Source organism: Bos taurus, chromosome 8, assembly GCF_002263795.3.
Source record: "Bos taurus isolate L1 Dominette 01449 registration number 42190680 breed Hereford chromosome 8, ARS-UCD2.0, whole genome shotgun sequence".
Classification (NCBI taxonomy): domain Eukaryota; kingdom Metazoa; phylum Chordata; class Mammalia; order Artiodactyla; family Bovidae; genus Bos; species Bos taurus.
The window spans coordinates 100505062-100519442 of record NC_037335.1 but is presented as its reverse complement, the minus strand read 5'-3'; the positions used below and the strand labels follow the sequence as shown (position 1 = coordinate 100519442).

General features: G+C 44.8%; 1 protein-coding gene and 1 non-coding gene across 7 annotated transcripts in view; both read left to right on the top strand.

Annotated features, from left to right (window-relative positions):
- The first annotated feature begins 770 nt into the window (after positions 1 to 770).
- Positions 771 to 14381, top strand: part of LPAR1 (lysophosphatidic acid receptor 1) — a 168617-nt gene continuing 155006 nt past the window's right edge. For 3 of the 6 annotated variants that reach the window (XM_005210512.5, XM_005210513.5, XM_024995437.2), the window contains exon 1: positions 1506 to 1929. The gene's annotated coding sequence lies outside the window, so the exon portion shown is untranslated. Of the gene's footprint in view, positions 859 to 1505; positions 1930 to 14381 lie in introns of those variants that run through there. The other 3 variants (XM_005210511.5, XM_059888945.1, XM_010808241.4) reach the window with 2 other exon arrangements.
- Positions 8746 to 8826, top strand: MIR2285N-5 (microRNA mir-2285n-5). Its single transcript, NR_107785.1, has one exon. It is a non-coding gene; the product is annotated as a microRNA mir-2285n-5 (primary transcript).

The window sequence follows — 14381 nt, the reverse complement described above, 5'->3', positions numbered from 1 at the left end:
TTCCAGTGACCTCTCTTTTCTGCAAAGCCCTAGGTTACCGAGTGACCGGCACCAACGCAGCCCTCCCTCGCGGTTCTGCCTTTCTTTCTTACAGGTAGTTGGATCAGTCCTGCCAAAGTTCCTTGGCGTGGCCCCCACGTGCCGTTTCAGGCCAGAGTCTGCAGTGTTTACTAGTAAGCAGCTACTTCTGTTGTGCTGCGGCTTTAGCAGTGAAGCCAGAGGCAGAGAACTGCCAACACTCCTGGAAGCCAAGGGTGGTAGATGGTAGGGGTGGCGCGGCAGGAGAGCACTCGCGTCCTCCCTGTGGCCGCCCCCCGCCGTGGACTGGGAGGTGTTCAGAACCCGGGCGAGTTTCTCCGGCTGCCTCTTTCCGGAGAAGGATCCCCAGGCCTCAGTCCCGCACCGCTCCCGCCCACATCTTCAGGTGTGTATTCCCCGCCCTTAATTACTCTTCTAAAATTGATAGTTTGTACTTGGCTTGGCGAAGTGCAAGTGCAAACTGGGAAAGCGGAAGAGAAATGTATAATCATGGATATGGAGAACTAGGGGAGCACAGTCATACATTTGCTTTGGTCTGCAGACCCAGTCAGTCGCAAACTCAGAAATGGAAACGTGTGCACCTTTCGGGCAGCAAAATTGACTCCGCGTTCTTCGCAGCTTCGAGTTAAAAGCTGCGCTGGGAGAGCTGTGCCTGCTGGAAAGTTTGGACACTGCACTACGCGAGAGGCCAGACGTTAGGGGTTCCGCGGGCCCAGCGATGTCTTCCAGAGCTTTTCAAGTGGGAAGAAAAGAGCGACAAAATGAAAATGCAACGTGTGGGGGTGGCCACCCGAGTCCCGCAAGCTGCCGGTCGCAGAGGTGAGCGCGGGAGCGGGTGCGGGGTGGGGAGATGGAGTTGGAGGCCCTAGGGTCTCGGGCCCCGGGTGGGTTCTCTCCGGGTGGGGGGGCGCTGGGAATATCATGAATGGGAGGCTTGAGCTACCCTCCGCCCCCGCTCTGCAGACGAGGCTGGAAGTCCAGCAACTGAATGGGGGAGGAGGAGCGCCGAGGGTCGGGGCTCGGGGGGCGTCGCGCCAGGTAAGGGAATGAGCCAGGGGGAGGGAGTCGGGAGGTGCAGGACTTGCTGACTTGTGCTACGTGGAGCCAGCAGAAAAGAAGGAGGCGGAGGAAGAAGGAGGCCGGCGTCGGCGCGGCTCCCGTGGCCCTCCCTCGGCGCCCCCTCCCCCGCCGCCCCTGCCAGCGCGCCAAAGCCGGAGCACTCCAGGCGGAGCGGCGGCAGACGCTCCCCGAGCCGCGACGCCCCTGTCCCCCAGCGGAACCCGCCCGCTGTAGGGCGGCCAGGGTCCCCGCGCTGCTGAGCCCTTCCCGGCCTCCCGGCCGCGCTCGGGACCCCGGCGGGGTGGGCGCAGGGGGCGGCCCCGCTCCGGGCGACGGCCGAGGGGCGGGCGGAGGGCCGGGCTCGGCGGGCCGCGGGGCGGGGGCTGCGGGGATTGACCGCGCAGCCTGAGGCCAGCCTAGGGGCGGCGGGAGCCGGACGCGAGGCGGCGGCGGGCGCAGGTAAAGGCGCGGGCGCGGCGCGGGAAGACGGTACCCTCTGAGCGCCGAGCCTGCGGCCCCGGGTCCCTTCTGCGGCCAAAGGGCGCCCCGGGATCGCGCTTCCCGGCGGCAGACGCGCTTTGTGGCTGTGGGTGCGTGCGTGCGTGTGTGTGTGTGTGTGTATACGCGCGCGCCTGTGCCGGGTGTGGGTGGTTGTCTCTGCCCGCGGGCCAGCCTGTAGGAGCGAGGCGCTGACGGCCTCCCCAACCAATTGACCGAGCCCCGGGAGAGCAGTTGCGGCAGCCGCCCGGGGCCCCCGCCCTCCGGTCCCCAGCGCGCTCCGGGGCCCACGCTGTGCTCTGTGCCTGCGATCGGGACCCGCCCAAGTGACACGTAGGTGGTCCCCGCTTACCTGGGACTGGGTGGGGGCACAAGAAGGCAGGCGGGGGGCGCTCGACGTCCTCCCCAAGCCGTGTCCGGGTGGACTTGGGCCGCTGGGGGTCCTCGCGCCCCGCAGCGCCGGGTTCCCGCACCACTTGCTTCTCATCCCTACTCAGCAGTCTCTCCCGGCTGAGGACTTTAAGCTTAAGTTTCTGCTCACCCGCCTAATAAACACGTTTATCAAGTAACTGGGAAGTCTAAAGCAAGGGAGGGACCTGGCTTTGAGTTGGTGGTTTTGAAATCGACGGGCTCCTTGTGTGTGTGTGTGTGTGTGTGTGTGTGTGTAGGACGAGTTTGTCGTGAATGGACTTAACCATTTTTTCTTTGCTGCCATTTGGACTTCGATGTGTAAGAATGACGGTATCCAGGACTTGTTGCTGCCTTCAGTCTGGGGCCTGAGATTCCTGCTCTCTGCTGCTACTTCTCTTTCTTTTCCTTTTTGTTGAAATCTATGGAGTTTTTGTAAATGTGGGTTTCCAGTGAGCGCTGGCTTGTTAAAGTTTCACTATGAACGCATTGTTTTCTATTGGAATAAACACATATTTACAAACATGAATCTTGAAACAGGTAACTGCAGTTAGGAGAGCAAAATCCTCTATTCCTTCAGGCTTTAACAGTCCGAGTTTTTCACCTATTTGCTTAAGTGTCATTTGCCCAGCCTACGTATAACCGTGAAGCAGGAGGTCTATGATTCAAAGCTTTCAATTCCGGTTATAGAGAGACTGCACTGGAAAACCTGCAAAGTTCCTTCTCCTAAGAAACGATTTCCTTGACAGATAAAGAGTAGTAGAGCCCCAAGGAAAAAGGGTGTGTACTGGAGTTATGCTTATTTGGACGGAACTAAATTGTGTTAACACACATGTCATCCGGTTGTTTCTGCCCTTGATTCTCCAATTCAGGGAGACTGGAGAATATTTGTCCCAAATGCAAAATTGTGAATAACGATCACCATTATTAAGACTGCGTTTTTCTTGATACGGTTTAATTTGAGGATAAAGAAGCCAAGTAGCCAGAGAAAGAGGTAGTGTGTGGCAGGAAGATCAGGCTGAAGGACCAGCAGGACTGGGTTATCACAATAAGCCACAGGCACACCACGCCCCCTAGCGGTGCGACCTTAGCCAGTTGGGTAAACTAGTCCTTCTCCCTGCCTGTGTCCTCATCTGGAAAATGGAAGCGTTTGATCATCTTTGCTGTTCCTTCCAGCTCCTTGCGATAACTAGAAACTGGAGGGTGGTTATCCCATCTTAGAACAGTAGGAAGTGAGTAAAGAGAAGTATAAACCGTTAGTCTGGGAGGTACGGGGGAGGGCAAGCAGGCTGAGAAGGTGTAAGAAAACCAGCAGTGGGAGATGCCAGGAGGACGGGAAAAAACAGCTAGGAGTTGATTTTTCCTCTGTTTTTTGTTTTTCTCATCCACAAGGACATCAGTAATACCTGCTCCCTTCCCACTCCAGTCAGTCTTCCATTACCCATTTTATTTAAAGTGGGTGAGCCTACTTAACCATAAAATTGACCTGGAGTTCCCAGTCTGACCTGACCAATTTCCCATTTGCATCATTGTCTGGAGATGAGCAGTAGCACTCGGCTGTGGGCACTCAGTGGATCTCAGAATCCCTGCAAGTGATGGGGAAAGATATCAGACATGGGAATGTAAGTGGCCACCCTTTTCAACACCTGCAGTTTAAAACATCTATTTTTATTTGAAGCTAACCTTTTCTGAAAAGTAGTTTAAGAAAAAAAGACTTTACCATAAACTTTGCAAATTTTTACTGAATCTATTCTGTTAAGACCTACTGAAAAATTCAAAGAAAGTAAAACTCTTACTTGGTAAGCCTTTTTGGTACATAATGGCGGTCAGTCTGAAGTTCATGATTTTTAGGCCCAAGAATCTTATTTCAGATGCTCAGTCAGGGAAGCTGCAACCTGTGTGGAGTATATGGTATCATTTTTCACTGGGAAGCTTTAAGTGTCCAGCAAATAAAGACCTAAAATTTGTTTGAGGTCACGATTTTATATCTGTGCTTGATGTGTGGCCTGTTTTCTTTGTTTTTGGTACCCGTATGGATACACGTTTGAGGGACATGATCTATTTTAAGTGAATTGTGATACCGTAAAACTTGGTTTAAAGTCTGAAAGCTTGCTCTGGCCTTGCTAACTCAGCATCTTGTTTGGTTTCTAATTTTTACGTATCACGTTACCTTCCCAATCCATAGCGTGTTATTTAACTATGTCATGGAGAGCTATTATGGATGCCTTGGAGAGTTGGGAGAAAAGGAGGATATTTTAATTGAATAAGTAGTTACTGAATTCCTTTGACAGTGGCAGAGACAAGGATGAGAAAAAGGCTCTAGAAAGAGCTGCAGTACAGAGGGAAAAAATACAGCCAACTTCCAGTATATAGCAACTGGGTTGCATAACTAGGTGGCAGCTGTAGAGTCTAAGAACCTTGGCATGCCAGGGAAGGGAAAACTGAATTCTGGCTCTGGGAAGGACTTCACAGAGGAGCGTGAAGATGAAAATGATGTGTCTCTTAAAAGATGAATAGTGGGGCATGAACTTGTTGTTGGAATCTGGAGTAATGAGGCTGGAGAGGTACAAGGTGATAAATTGTGGGGGACCTTGGATATTATTTTAAGGAATTGTGCTACCTAGGGATGTGGAGGGGCATGTGTGATTTAACCCTATGATGCAGGAAGACACTGAGTCACAAATCCTGGGCGTAGAGAGGGCTGAAATGATTGAGAGGTGCCTGGGCCCCGATTCCATTACATTCCTTTGTAAAACTCAAGGGCGAGTGAATGTTAGGGCACTGCTGCCAGCTTATGCAGATTATATAAAGGTTACAGATTGCCCCCAAATTGACAGTGCTCTTTTGAGAGATTTAATATAGTGAAAATTAATGATGTTTTTGTGTTACACCTGGACCTTGTGAGGCCCTTGAAGCATGTGGTTTAAAATTGCAGAGCTGACCAAGAAAACCTTTTGTTTCCTTTTGTTTTTGTTTAGGGAGGGGCCTGCTAGTTAATACTAATTTAAACATGACTAATGGCAACTGACATTCTCAACCCTGTTTATGTTATACATAGTGTTTAACCACGGTAATTGAATATTTGTAGCACAGAAGAGAATTATTACTAGTTTAAAAATGGTGTTGACACCTTTGTAAAAGGTCAGGGTTAAGGAAAGAGGAGAAAAACACTGTTGCTGTTACCTTGAGGATTGACACAGGCCCCCCAGAGCCTTTATTAAGTTTAACCTCCAGTGGAAGGAGCTTGACCGGTTCTGTGAAAGTGAAAGTCGCTCAGTCATGTCCGACTCTTTGGGATCCCTGTATAGTCCATGGATTCTCCAGGTCAGAATACTGGAGTGGGTAGCCTTTCCCTTCCCCAGGGGATCTTCCCAACCCAGAGATCAAACCCAGGTCTTCCACATTGCAGGCGGATTCTTAACCAGCTGAGCTACAAGGAAAGCCTTGACTAGTTCTGTAGATGAATACTTAAGAACATTCTTTCTGGTCACCTGCTTTTTTTTTTTTTTTGGTTTGTTTTTTCCCACTAAATCTCTAGAGCTGAGGTGTGTAGCTCATTATCTCTAGACAGGAAGAATCTCTGTGGGCTTCTTTTGGGAGAGACTTCCAGCAAGGTGGCTCAGATGGTAAAGCGTCTGCCTACAATGCTGGAGACCCAGGTTCAATCCCTGGGTTAGGAAGATCCTCTGGAGAAGGAAATGGCAACCCACTCCAGTACTCTTGCCTGGAAAATCCCATGGATGGAGGAGGCTACAGTCCATCGGGTCGCAAAGAGTCGGACACGACTGAGCAACTTCACTTCACTTCACTTCCAGCAACTCTGGAGGTTTCCTTTCATGTCCCAGTACCTCCTGTCAAAGGTGGGAGTGGGTAGCCTTTCAGCTGCATGTCCAAGGTGGAACTGACTGGAGTTATTCTGCTGTTGCTGCTGCTGCTAAGTCGCTTCAGTCATGTCTGACTCTGTGCGACCCCAGAGACAGCAGCCCACCAGGCACCCCCGTCCCTGGGATTCTCCAGGCAAGGACACTGGAGTGGGTTGCCATTTCCTTCTCCAATGCGTGAAAGTGAAAAGTGAAAAGTGAAGTCGCTCAGTCGTGTCCTACTCTTAGCGACCCCATGGACTGCAGCCCATCAGGCTCCTCTTTCCATGGAATTTTCCAGGCCAGAGTACTAGAGTGGGGTGCCATTGCCTTCTCCGTTATTCTTCTAATTGCCTTCAAATCTGGAGGTGCTGGGCCAATAAGGAGAAAGATGATGAAAGATTCGGCCAATTGCTTTGTACCATCTTCTGAATACAGTTTGAATGAATGATCCTCCCAACTGTGTGTTTTATCTTCCACAAGGGAACTTGGGTTTGTAAGTTTAATCAATTAACTTAATTAAGGTGATAAATTGAAGGAATCTAAAGTTTTTTGTTTTGGCGGGGGAGGGAGAAGGGAAGTGCTGCTGATGGTGATTTTATTTAAATTTCTTGGCCTTTTTTCCCCCCCAGCAGGTTAGTGTGATTTACAAGTAATGCCGTTATTGACTTGGGGGTGGGGTGGGGCAAAGAAAATTATCTCAGTACTTGGATGTTGGCTCCTGTTATCTTATCAGCACTATAGAAACTTTAACTTTGAAGTTCATGTAACATTCAAATTTCTTCCAGAAATAAGAGGACTGTTTTACTACTACATGGATTTACGTTATAATTTTATTTCTGTGGTACTATTTTTAAAAAGTGATGTAATAACAGGGCAGACTCTCAAATTTAGTCCAGTGCTAAAACAAACATGTGTAAGCCTGAATGAGGTAAATCAGGTTGTTTGCTTTATTTAATATGGAGACAAAGGAAAATGATTTCAAAACCGCCTCTTTCTCTAAAAGAGAGAAAGTTGGACTAATAAAACCTGGTTATGGATCTCTCTGGGGTAGGATTTCCAAGGTTGAAACTGTTGTTAGGGGAAATCTTGTTCATTATGGCCGTCGTGTGTGCCTTTGCTTCTTAAGGTTTAGGATTCATTATACAGAGAGGGCTACTGTGAACCATTCCTTCTTAGCAAGCTTTCCTTTTTCCATTTTCTTAAATTTCAGACAATAGACTGGAATTTGACTTTATGTAAGTCCTCTGTACTCGACCATGCTTTCAGTGGTTCTTCGTGACCAATACCCAAGCTGCCTTCATTCTGAAACTCAGCCCTAACAGATATTCTTGGATCTTTGGAAGGAGAAATGATCTGGGGTCAGAGGAAACGAGTTCTATTCTACTCCTAGCTGCACTGAACTATAACCCTGCTATAACGCAAGCATTGTGCTAGGTACTAGATACAGGCAGGGAGTGGGGGTGAATAAGCAGGGTTCCTACCCTCCAGAAGAAGCTGAGCTTACAGACATAGTAACATGATGATTGCAGTTCAGGGTGATAAGTGTGATGAGGGAGATAAGCTCAGGGTACTGTGGGGGCACCAAGCAGGGGCCCTTGCTCCTCGGGTGTGGGGGAGGGGATGAGGCTCCTAGGAGATGAGGATCTGGGAGGAACCTCAGAGATGAACCAAGAGACCCAGAAGAGAAACAAGAGATGAAGACAGAGGGACTCAAGAGGCTTTTTATTTCTAGTGTTGTTATTGCTGAATGGGTCAAAGTTGCTTTCTTTTTATATCTGTAAAAAAAGAATGTTGCTGTTGTTTAGTTGCTAAGTCGTGTCCAACTCTTTTGTGACTCCATGGACTGCAGCCCACCAGGCTCCTCTGTCCATGGGATTCTCCAGGCAAGAATACTGGAGTGGGTTGCCATTTCTTTTTCCAGGGGCTCTTCCAGACCCAGGGATCGAACCCACGTCTCCTGCATTGCAGGCAGATTCTTTACCACTGAGGCACCAGGGAAGCCCCTGTAAACTAAGAATGGGCGCTGATACTATCTGGTTACTAATTCTAGATTAGTTTACTTTTTCCTCGATCTTGAATTTGCTCGTTTACTCCTGATGCAGTAGGTACCGTGTACTGGGGACCGAATGGTGGGAAACTAGACATACAAAGTCCCTTTCCTCAGGGAGCTTGCATTCTATCATGTTACGTTAGCGACTGAGGTTCTTCTGAAACAGCTTCAGATAAGGAGCATGTTTGTTGAATTGTTTTTCAACTTTAGGAATGTTTTCTTCAAACTAGGCCCAGTGTTTTCAGATCAGTTTGCTTTTCTTGAGAAGAAGAGAACGAGATGGATCCCAGTATTCTCATTTTCATTTTTTAAACTTGAAATGTTTTTACCTGGGTTTACCAGTTGCCAAGTCTAGAGACAGGCATGACTTTGTGTCTTATCTGTAGCCCTGGCTTGCTTCCTTCTCATTTGGATATTCTTAATATCGACCCAGTTTGTATTTGAGGTTCTTTAGTCAGTTGATGACTTGCTTCCTAGAATAATCCATATCTAGCCTTGGTAGGAAGTCAGACCTATTTTGAGGTCATGCCATCACAGTGACTCTGCTTCGTTACTGCATTTTACTTGTCCTGTTTAAGTCTCTCAGGGCTCTGAACACAGTAGAAAGTGTTCTCACCAGAATAAGATGCTGCATTCATTTATAGAAAGATACGGATTTTGTAATAATTCAAAAACTATGGATGTGTCTAACATAAATGGAGTAATGTCCCTTTGCTCTTTCAAGCTTTCTCTTCTGATGTAACCAACCCCTCTGTCATCAGCTTGTTACACAGCCTTTCATACCTTTCTTTTGCTTATACAAACCTCCAAAATGTTTGTGTTTATTTGTTGGATTTGGCCCAAAAAGTTCATTTGAGTTTTTCCTAAGAGCATATGGAAAAACCCGAATGAACTTTTGGGCCAATCCAGTATATTGATGCATGTGGGGTGTGTGTCTGTGTGGGCACATGCTCCCTCCTGCCCCTGTTGGCTTCAGAGAGGCTGTGGATGAGGCTGCCATCACAGGCCAGACATTTGAGGTCCCAGGAACCTGCATGGCTCTTCCTGAGTCAGAACAGTGTGCTATAACTCTATTAAGAATCCTTGTCCCCAACAGAAAACCTTAATAGAACATTTCTCCAAAGAAGACATACAAATGGCCAACAAAGACATGAAAAGATATTGAACATCACTGATTACCGGAGAAATGCAAATCAAAACTACAATGAGGTATCATCTCACACCTGTCAGAATGGCCATCATCAAAAAATCTACAAACAATAAATGCTGGAGAGATTGTGGAGAAAAGGGAACCCTCCTACACTGTTGGTGGGAATGTAAATTGATACAGCCACTATGGAGAATAGTATGGGGGTTCCTTAAAAAACTAAAAATTGAGATATTGTATGACCAAGCAATCCCACTTCTGGGCATATACCCAGAGAAAACTGTAATTCAAAAAGATACATGCACCCCAGTGTTCATTGCCACACTATTTACAATAGCCAGGACATGGAAGCAGCGTAAATGCCTATCAACAGAGGAATGGGTAAAGACGATGTACATATATACAATGGGATATTACTTAGCCATGAAAAGGAATGAAACTGTGTCATTCACAGAGACATGGATGGACCCAGAGACTGGTCATACAGAGTGAAGTAAGTCAGAAAGAGAAAAGCAAATATCACATATAATGCATTTATGTAAAATCTTAGAAAAATGGTATAGGTGGTCTTAATTGCAAAGCAGAAATAGAGACATAGCTGTAGAGAACAAACATGGATACCAAGGGGGAAAGCGGGGGTGGGGAGGATGAATTGGGATATTGGGATGAAAATATATACACTGTAGATGCTATGTATAAAAGAGATAACTGTTTATCTGAGAATCTACTGTATGGCACAGGGAACTTTACTCAGTGCTCTGTGGTGACATAAATGGGAAGGAAATTAAAAAAAGGGAATATGTGTATATGTATGTCTGATTCACTTTGCTGTACTGCAGACACTGACAGAGCAGTGTAAAGCAACTGCACTCCAATTAGAAAAGAATAATTCTTGTCTCAGAAATAGGAAGGTTATGAATGTAACCAACAAAATGATTTTCAGCTGTATTTCAGCAGCAGATATTGCCTGGACTTTTATTTCCACCAGGACTGTGTTTCATCAGGTCTCAGGCAGGGGAGGAGGGGCATTTAGGAGCATGTGTTTGGCATCCTTGAACCTTTTGTTAGGCCTTGCCCAGCTGCCATGCTTTGCACTATCAACCGCTTCCGGAGCAGAGCAGATAGGGGGAGTTACTTATTATAGGCAGGTTTCATTGTGGAAGCATTAAACAGGGGCCCCCTGGAAGCCGGCAATCTGCAGATGATAAGGATGAAGAGTCCTACGGAGGGGGCAGCACAGTTGAAACAGGATTGCCTTTTGTTAAGGGACTGCTTTGCCATGTTGGACTGTGATTTGTTGGGAGAGGGATTATTGTCATGTGGAGAAAAGGAGAAACTCATTCTGTACTCAGTGTTTATTGTAATTCCACAGAGACCTGCTTGCTTTACTTTCTGAGTAGACATAGGGACCAGAAAGTTCAAAAGCTAGGGCAGGATGACTTGGGTTTCCAGATTCAGTGGGATCTGTGATCTCCTCCCTTTATCTGGGACCTTGTCAGTTCACTTTCATGAGCTAAAAGACTTTGTGTGCTACTGTGAACAGTTGCTTTGCTTGGCTGAGGACATTACGGTGTTAAAAACAAATTTAAAAAGGAAAAGCAAGGACCAAGAAAGTGTGGTTCCCTGCTCTCCTCAACAGGGAGAGCCAGGGATGAAGGTGCCTGAGATCAGGCATACAGTGATAATATTGTAAACCGAGGTTTAAATGAAATGCCATCTGAATGTTTGAGGACAGAGAGAGTAACTGCCTTGGAGGAGAGGAAGGATTTGCAGCAGTATTCTGGCCTCATTGGCAAGTGGGTTGAGAATGTCATTCCACACAGAAGAGTCATAAGGGAGGTCTGGGAGCTACACGTGAGTGAGTGACAGGTTGCGATTTGTGGCCCCGTGGTGGTCCACTTTGGGTCCATGTTGAAGGACTAACAGGGGATCAATAAAAGGCACATCAAAGCCCTTAGCAGAGAGTAGGGACATGAGAGTGTGAGGATTGTTCCAGTGAGGCAGTGAGATTTTCAGCTGGACATTTGAGTTTGAAGTTTAGCTGAGAAGCCAAAGTGTGGCAGTATTCAGGAGTAATTGTTATATATCAGAGTAAATACCAGTGAAATTTACGTGGTAAGCTGGAGAGAAGTTTTGGAACCTGAAGAATGATATATACTTTGTCTTTAAAAGGTGAGGATAAAAGAGGAGGCAGACATTGATTAAAGAAAACAATGGATTGGTCTGATGGAGGTAAAAATCAAGAAAATAGATGGAACTCTGGTCCTCACTTTTTTTTTAATTTTTAAAGACAGTTAAAAATTAAAATTATTAAGCAAATTTTTTCTCCTAGCTTTTTTGAGGTATAGTTGATAAAACGAATACATTTAAAGTGTACAATGAGAAGATTTGATATATGTACATGTTGTTAAAGGATTCTCCCCCATTGATATACATACAAGGTGTCTTAACAAGGGCAATAAGGCATATTTTGGTTCTTCAGGTAATTCTTCTTTCCAGAACGTGCTTAAGATAGCTTTGTCAGTTGTCAGACATTTACTGAACATCCACTAGAGTTTCTCTTGATGAGGTGGTTCTGGGATGATACAAAGGAGATAGAATTTCAGTTTGATGTTCCTTTGAGAGGAATAAAAGCCTCTGAAACAATCCATTCCAGCAAGGGAAAATAAATCCTGAAAAGAATCAGAAGGTAGGTGGTGATTTGGTGCCTGAGAGGAGCTGCAAATACAGTTACAGGTTCTTGCTGAAATAACAAAAGTGTTGTGCATATTACTGTCATCACTGCAATAAAAGACAAGCCAAAAACCTCTCAGCCTAAGACCAGACTTTGAGAAACCCCACAGGTTTGTCATGGTGATTTATAAACTTTGGTCAAGTAAATTTAAGCTTTAATTGCTTGATGAAGGTTAAAAATAGGATACAGTACAACTTTGCTCTTTACTTGGTTTAAAAAAAAAAAAAGCCTATTTTAAATTAAGAATTCGTTGAATATTTCCGTTTCAAGAAATTATATTGGCATGCCTTCCCTGGTGGCTCAGTGGTAAAGAATCAGACTGCCAATGCAGGAGACGTGGGTTCAATCCCCTGGGTCAGGAAAATGACCTGGAGAAGGAAATGGCAATCCACTCCAGTATTCTTGCCTGGAAAATCCCATAGACAGAGGAGCCTGGCAGGCTGCAGTCCATGGGGTCGCAAAGAGACTCGACTTAATGACTGAACAACAAAATGTCAGGGAATTATATTGGCCTGCCTTTTTGTAGTAAGATAGAGCAAGGGGAATCTGTTATCAGCCTTTTGCTCTCTAGGCCATTATGATTCTTTAAAATTATACTCATTTCCGTTTGAAAGTTGTAAAAGCAGTACATGCTTATTTTGGTATTTGAAAAGTCCAGGAGACTCATCCATAGTTTCACTGCTCAGCGATAACTTCCTTATTCCATTTCAGGGTAACTCTTGCAGTTTTTAAAATATTTGATCATGCTGAGTATTAAGTACATATACTATTAAAATCTTTCATTTTAAATTTCCATCAACCACATGATAGTTACAATACTGGATATGTATCATATTTAATTATTTCCTGTCTCTGTTGGCTTCTTTACTTGTTTAAGGCCTTGTGGTGATGTTCCCAGAGTTCTGTCCTTACTTTAAACAGGCTCCAAGCATGAACTTACCTATAGGGCAGACTGTGTTTTCTAGCCCTTTGCCACTGACTGTCACCTCTTCCTGGTACTCTCTATCTCCAGGTATCCCTATGGTTGCTTTCGCCTTCGTAGTGCAGCCTTTTCTAATTATCACTACATTTAAAATTGTATGCCTCTTCCCATTTATACAGTTTGCCTGATATTTTCTTCTCCATTGCATGCATTTTCTTTGGACTTCTTAGATAAGGGAAAAGATAAACTGGAAAAAAAAAAATCCCATTTTATTTACTGCTGTCTTCCCTGTTCTTAGTATAATACCTTGCATGTAGAACTCAAATTTTTTGAATTAAAATTTTGTTTGAACTGAAATTTTTTGAATACAAAAATGAGTATGTTTGCCACCTCCTGAGCATATTGCAGTAAATAAGACCCGGTCTTGACTGCAGGAGATTTACAATCCAGTGAGAACTACTAACAGCAACTGTGACTGGAATTAGGGAGGAAAGCAGAGTGTCCTGGAAGAATCTAACGTGGAAACTGACCTTGCCTGCAAGGGTAAGGAGGATTTCTCTGAGAAACTGGCATTTATATGGAGGCTTGAAAGATGAGTTGAGTTAGGTTAGTGAGTTAGGTTAGTGAAACTGGGAAGTGAAGATAAAAGAGGAGGGAGACATTGATTAAAAAAAACAATGGACTGATCTGATGCGGGGGGTGGGGGGAGTCAAGAAAATAGACGGAATTCTGGTTCTCACTTTTTTTTCATTTTTAAAAACAATTAAAAAAATTTTTTTTTTTGGCCATGCTGCGTGCTGCGTGGTTTGTGGAATCTTAGTTCCCCCACCAGGGATGGAACCTGAGCCCCCTGCATTGGCACTGTGGAGTTTTAACCACTGGGCTGCCAGGGAAGTCCCTGTTTCTCACTTCTTGAGTTGAAATTAGGTCATTTGTTTTAAATGAAAAGTTAGGCATTGATTGACTTTGTTGTCATTTTTGATGTATACAACTTTATTTTCAGTGATTTTGAAATAATCAGTATTTTAAAATTTTGAATCTGTAGTTACTGGGGGAGGAGGAATAGGAATATTCATATAAAAATCTGAAAGTGGCAATTAAAATAATAAAACTAGCTTTATTTCTATGTTTTGTGCTGATGTACTCACTAAAAATTTAAAAGAGTGTAGGGAAAGTAAACATTCTCACTTTACTGGGATTGCTACTAGTGGCTCATTCAGCCAAGTGTGACTTGGCTGAATATTGCTTTATTATTTTGTTTACAAGTAAAGTTTTGCATCAACTATTAGTTTTATTTTTCATGGTAATTGAGGTCTGTACAGTTTTTACTTATTGTCTATTAAGGATTTCTTTGTTCTGAGGATGGAAAAGAACATGGTTTCTATAGGTGACAAGTGCAGATATGTTTATTAATTCAGTAATATCATTCACATCTTCTGTGTCCTGATTTTATACTTGAGCTGTCATAGACTAATAATGGTTCTTTAGCCTCTCTCTATGAATGGGCTTTTGTCAGTTTCTTAATAGGAATTTCTGTGTGTTAACATAGTATTAAATACATAAAGATTACTGTTAGGCCTTTATTATGTTTATCAGTATAAAATAACCCTCTGCATTTGAAGCTACATTCTACTGTTTTCCTGATATTAATATTGCCAGTG